Below are 6,874 nucleotides of genomic sequence, written 5' to 3' on the forward strand. Positions count from 1 at the left end.
GGAATGGGCACTCTCTTTGGGTGCAACATTTAAGTAATCAAGATGATGCTTTAATGCAATATGTTTAAAAATAAAATTAATGCAGAAACACCCATGATGAACAAAATAATCACAATTTCCAATAAAGGCAGGATCAGTATTACTTATCTTTCCTTTTCCTCAGGCTCCAACATTGCTGGGCACTGTTATTAACGCCCAAAGTGCCAGAACTGCCAGTTCCCTGGCATTTTGCTAGAATTGCCTTATAAATTGTGAGACTGCAACAATGATATACTTTATTCTATGAGCTATAACTAGTTTTGTTTTTTTTTTTTTCTTCTCTTCAAAACCTAAAGTTTTGCATTTTTTCTTTAAAATCCAGCCTGGAATGCGGACTCATTTAGATTACCTGCATATTTTAGCCTCACTCTAAAAGAAATTTCTTTTGAATTTTGACAGAGCTCAATGACTTTATGGTGAATAATCAGATATAATTGATAACAACTCTGCCTACAAGTGCTTGAGGCTGATGAATAAAAGCAAAACTTTAGGACTCATATTAGTCCAGAAGGCAAAATGGATAACTAACTATATCCCATACAAAGAAATAAATGGTATGTTTAAAATGTTTGAATGAGTTGTGGCTTGAGCCTGAATATCATATTTGTGGCAAATAAAAGGCCAATGAATTCAATTATGTAAAAGTAACATATATGTTTATAAGTATAAAAGAGGTAATACACAATAATTTTTATAGACAAGTTTTATATGTTCTAGCGTGATGTAAAAAAGCAGACATATCACGAAAGAACTAATATTCATATTTGTTTCTTTAAGATAGGATAGCACTGAAGTATTCCAGTGGAACAGATTATACCTTTAATTACATCCAAATATGATGCTGAGCTGATTTTGAAAATTTTGTTGGCTGTACTTCCTATTTTCACATTAATTGCTAGAATCCAAAAAGATACCAAAATTTGTAAATAAATTCCTATAACATACCATTAAATCCAAGCTGCCTTTATTACAAAAGGAAAAATAGTTAAGGACAATTTCTACTCAATTTAATAAAACATTATTTTGATGTTGATATAAAGGTTAGGCAAAAAGGGCTTTTTTGGCTTGGATTCCTGATTGTAGTGGATTTTGGTGCCAAAGTGCCGGTTCTCAAAGCCCATAACTTCTGTATGTTATTTCATGGAGTATCTCAGCCCAATGACTCTTTGCAGGTGGTCTTTTAATCTTTTTATTCTACTGTGTGCAAAATGAGACTTCAGTTACCCAATATATGTTTTTTCCAGTCTGAAGACTAAATTACCCTTCTCATTGGATAGGGTTGGGTATACATCCATCCTCTTTAAATTGTAAGGACCTGAAAAAATACGCATAGATGAACGCACTATAGATTAAAAACTACAGAGTATCAAGTGTAAAGAACGAGAATCTGTGTGTTATGTGTATATTATGACCTCTGCTCATAAAATCAGTAAATGAAGTCTGGTCACATCACCGAGGGGCAGGCAAGATTCGCGCCAGGTAGTGAGCAAGGCTGTAGGACCCATGCTCTCAACTACTTAGTTATACTAACTTTCTATAGTTTGACCGAAAACCAGTTTTTCAGCCAGTGCTGCATAACTGGCACAAACAGGAACCTGATTGATTGGTGTTTATCAACTTTTTTTTTTTTTTTTTCAGGCAGGGGGTGGGAATAGATGCTTATGGAATTTATAACAGATAAAATATTTTCTCTTTAAATCCTAGGCTCTGGAGAAATTTCTCTCATGAGAAAATGGGAGTAGGGAGGATGGAAGGAACAATTGCCTAAATAAATTGCTCTTCGAGGGAGGATTAAGGGGCTGGATGGGGTCTTTCGCTGCAGATTGGGAAGAAGGCTGTAGGGACTCCCCAGACGCCCTCGCCACACATCCCGTTGACATGGCTTTGTTTGTCTGATTTCACTACTGTCAACAAGAGGCTCTGCCCTTACCCACCCAGGATGCCGTCATTGTGCACCGTGAAACTCCAACCGTGCTTTTGCAGGCTGCGAGCCTGTGCAAGGCTGTGACATCAGGAGGTTTCAGACGTTAGCAGTGTCGGCAGTTTTTAAAAGTTGATATGATACAGCATTTGGTGACCCTTCACAGGTGTGTCAGGGAGAGCTGAGGTGAAATGAAAATTGCAACAGAAGAAAAGCAGCTTCCAATGTTCTTGATGAAACTTGGGGTACCGCTGGGGCAAGAAACATTGCCTCTGGTTTGTTACAGCTACAGCCCCTGGAAGCCTAATCCTTCCCTTCTCTGAGAGTGGAGTGGACGCAGTGGGGGCTGGAAGAGATGGAGGGGGCAGGTTTGAGTTTTCTGATTTGTTACTCAGTGAATCAGACAGATAAACAGTCTTGATTTTCAAAGGACAGACAATCTTCAATGGATTTCTGACACAGAGGCTTTTAGCTAGGTCTTTCTTCCTAGGGATGGGTGTAATTCACAAAACTCCATCCCTCACCTCATGCTGTAAGCAACTGTTTTTTTACCCTCTAAGTAGTAAAACATGTTTTAAAATTAAAAAGAAGGGGGGAAAAAAAGATTCCGACTGGCTGTGGCCCTCTCAGAAGCCAGACTGTCTTTGCAGTGGGCCAAGTGAAGGTGTAGCTCTAATATTTTTCTGCCTAAATTGTGTTTTATATTTTTTTAGCCCAGAATTTGATTTCCAACAGGCCCACCAAAGGATTCTGCCTCTGGAATCCCCTTGTTTTGTATGCAGATGGCACGTTAATGAACTCATTACTGTGCATTTTATCCAGCTCTGGACAGATTTGTGACATTATTTTTCAAAACAAAAAGGGGTGAGGCAGTTGGTTGGTTGGGCCTGATGAGAATTGGGTGACTAAGTTAAAAATATATTTTCCAAAACACTACCAACTTGCTCAGGGTTGCTGCTAAACATAATATAAAACTATAAAACTATCCTTACCGACCCTCTGCAACTCCCCCTAAAAAAGTTCTTTGCTTTCCCCGTATTCCTAAAGATTTATAAAACTGTGTGCCTGCCAGAAGGTGTGTCATCCAATTCTATTCTAAGACTATGTAATTCTGGGTTTTCTTTTTGATTCCCTGGGTATCTGTGGGCATCTTGTGTATCTATGTAACCTCTTTCAGCTTAGGTTTCTGCACCAACCAAGGGAGAGACAGTACTCACTGTTGTCTTAAGGGGAATGCTATGAAAATTAATGATGGAATATTTACCTTGTATTCTGTGCTCTGTGATTTTTAGGATAAAGGTACTCATGCCTCCTCACCCTCCCTTTTTATTTTAAAGCACGTAATAAAGCACACATTGCACTGTCATGTGAAATAAGCACCAAACTGGGAGTCAGGAAACACTTGGAATTTAATTCTAGTCCTGAAGGGAAGTCAAATGGAACCCATAATTAAATTTGTCTTTCCAATAAAATATTAGCCATGGGCTAATCATTTAATCTCACTACCTCATTTTGCCCATCTGTTTAATAGGAATTTACTAATAACAGCTATACTTGCCCATGCATTAGATGAGTCGTTAGAAGGTAAAAGGGCTTTATATTCTACTGATGGTACTCTTGGATTGTAACCACTGAAACAATGGAAAGTATAGTAACTTCTCGGATATAAGGATTAGTTATAAAGTCTTCAATTTACTTTGAAAATGATTATAGCCAACTCTTGCCTGTCTTCTCTGATGGAGGGGACTTACGATGTAGATTAATCCAAAATAATGGGTAACACTCTAATAGTTTATTTTTGGTTTAGAATGTAATATGTAGTTTTTTCACTTGAAAAAAATATGTTTTGGGGCTTCCCTGGTGGCGCAGTGGTTGAGAATCTGCCTGCCAATGCAGGGGACACGGGTTCGAGCCCTGGTCTGGGACGATCCCACATGCCGCGGAGCTACTAGGCCCGTGAGCCACAACTACTGAGCCTGCGCGTCTGGAGCCCGTGCTCCGCAACAAGAGAGGCCGCGATAGTGAGAGGCCCGCGCACCGCGATGAAGAATGGCCCCCACTTGCCGCAACTAGAGGAAGCCCTCGCACAGAAACGAAGACCCAACACAGCAAAAAATAAAATAAATAAGTAAATAAATAAATAAAAAAATAAAAATATGTTTTGAGCAGTTTTAGATTCACAGAAAAATTGAAGGTGCAGAGAGTTCCCATGTTCTCCCTGCCCTCACACTTACACAGGCTCCCCCCATTATCAGCATCCCCTACCAAAGTGGAACCCTTGTTACAACTGATGAACCTGCAATTGTTGACATGTCACAGTCACCCAGAGTCCACAGTTTACATTCGGGTTCACTCTTGGTGTTGTAAAGTCTGTGGGTTTGGACAAATGTGTAGTGACATGTATCCATCATTACAGTATCATACAGAGTATTTTCACCACAATAAAAATCCTCTGTGCTCTGCCTATTCATCCCTACCCCACACTCTCTGATAGTGACTGATCTTTTTACTGTCTCTGTAGTTGTGCCTTTTCCAGAATGTTGTATAATTAGAATCCTATAGTATGTAGCCTTTTCAGACTGCCTTCTTTCACTCAGTAATATGCATTTAAGGTTCCTCCATGTCTTTTCATGGCCCAATAGCTCATTTCACTTTAACACTGAATAATATTCCATTGTCTGGATGTACTACAGTTTATTTATCCATTCACCTCCTGAAGGACATCTTGGTTGTTTCCCAGTTTTGGCAATTATGAATAAGGCTGCTATGATCAACGGCGGGCAGGTTTTTGTGTGGATGTAAGTTTTCAATTACGTAATTTTTGGTAGCAAGGTGATCATGCTTTTGTTAAGCAAATGTTACACAAAATTTGCAATTCCATAAACTCAGACCAAATGGTGGTAGCTCAGGAAAAGAGATGAACATTTATTAAACAATTATACGTGCCATGCGTTGTTTCCATATGTTATCCCCAGCATTCAACATTGAGGAAGAAGTTACTACTCCTGCATTTGCAACTGAGGGACCAGGGACTTACGGAGGTTAAATAAGGTGCTCAAGGTCACACAGCTAGCGTTATTTGAAAAAGGTGAATCTGACCCCAGAGCCCTATCAGTAGGCTCCCATGGCCTCCTGGAGGGGAAAGCATGTTAGGATTAAAGCTTTACCACAGCTAATCCCCTGGCTGGCTAGTCTACAATCAGATAATGGAGTTGATACTATACATTTAAAACCATAGCAAACTTGTGAATATTAAAAATGTTTGATTGCCTTTGGAAGGAGACAGTGATCCAGGTATCATTATTTACAAATGAAAATAATTATTGTGCCCTCTTGACTATACACTTTCCTTAGAAAAGATACTTTTATCTTCCCACTTTGTGGCTCTTCGAGGAAGAGGAAGGAATTATCGTTTGCTATTTGTCTAGTAATTCAATCAGAGCTATTATTGAGCTCAGCACTTTACATGCAAGAACTCGTTTAATTCTCATGAGAAACCTATAAAGTTGGTTTTATGAATCCATTTTACACATGTGGAAACTGAGAATTATAAATGAGGTTGGGTGACTGGCCCCCTACGTATAGCACATGCTCAAGCTGACCACTGAACCCAGGTTTGTCTGAAATATTCTGCCATGTGCCATGTACTGTGCCTCATATAACTTTTGTGACAGCCCCACCAAAGAAGGTAGCATTATTGCCATTTTACAGATGACGACATGGAGGTCCTGAGGGTTTGCATGATGTGCTGAGGGGCTGTCTTGAAAGGCTGTGTGTGACCGTGTGTGACCCAGAACTGTGCTACCTCTGCGGTGTAGCTCCACGCTACTGAACAGCCATCTCTCATTTATAGAATGAACTGAGGGGAAATGTCTAAAACTTGGACTGTTTGTGTCCTCAATCTTAAAGGTCTTTAGGAGCACTTTTTTTTTCTTTCCCTTCACCATCTAGAGATTTATCAAATCTCATTAGCTACCGTTAAAATAATGTAAGCTGAGCTCTGGGTTGGTTAGCATATTTCTTCTTTACATTTTCTAAAAATGGCTGCAATTGTGAGTCACTCTCATTTATCAAAGGAGGCTCCCTATATCTGTAGAATTTATTTTTTCCATTTTCTATGAGACAAACCTTTGGCTGGAACATATTTTAATTTCATCTGACCCACTTTACTCCATGTTGCTTTGGACGAATACAAGTCTCTTCTGAATTTGCTTATGGCCTTTGCCGGGAGGCAAGGTGAAGATCCTGGATGTTTGCAAACTGGGTCTTGAACTCGGTGGGTAGATTTTAGGATAGAAACCTAGATTCGGGTGTAGCTGTCTTTAACAGATAGGGTCAATGTGGGTTCAACAATCGTGTGATTTGTTAGCTTTTCCTCCGGGACTTGTGCTGCCTCCTCTGTGAAGCTTTCTTGGATTTCCCAACTACATTCCAGATTCCTCTACTGGATTGAAATCATCTGTTTTCCAAACAGAATGAGAGCTCCTGGAAGGCAAAAATGCATTTCATTTCTCTCTGTATCTCAGCTCTCTAGAAGAGTACCTGGCATCAGTGAATTTTCGTTGAATGGCTGAACAAACAAGTGTGGGAATGAATGAGTGAGCGAGTGAATGAATGAATGAATAAAAAGATGTATCACCTGCAAGATTCTGGGTCGATTTAAATCTGAGCTGCTGTTATCTGTTTCTAGGCAGCGCTGCAGTGCTGCTGCCTGATGTGAGAGGGGTGGAATTACAGTCTGCCCTTAGACATCTTTGACTTCTGTTGATTACAGCTGGGGCCTAAAATGATTTTTACCCCAGTGACCCCTGGGTGGATCATTCTTCATTCCTACGAATGTTAGCATCTCTCCATCCTAGGAGCTATACACTCAGCATAGGAAATGTGCCCACACGTTAGAGGTCAAAAACTGGC

Source organism: Eschrichtius robustus, chromosome 3 (assembly GCF_028021215.1).
Source record: "Eschrichtius robustus isolate mEscRob2 chromosome 3, mEscRob2.pri, whole genome shotgun sequence".
Lineage (NCBI taxonomy): Eukaryota > Metazoa > Chordata > Mammalia > Artiodactyla > Eschrichtiidae > Eschrichtius > Eschrichtius robustus.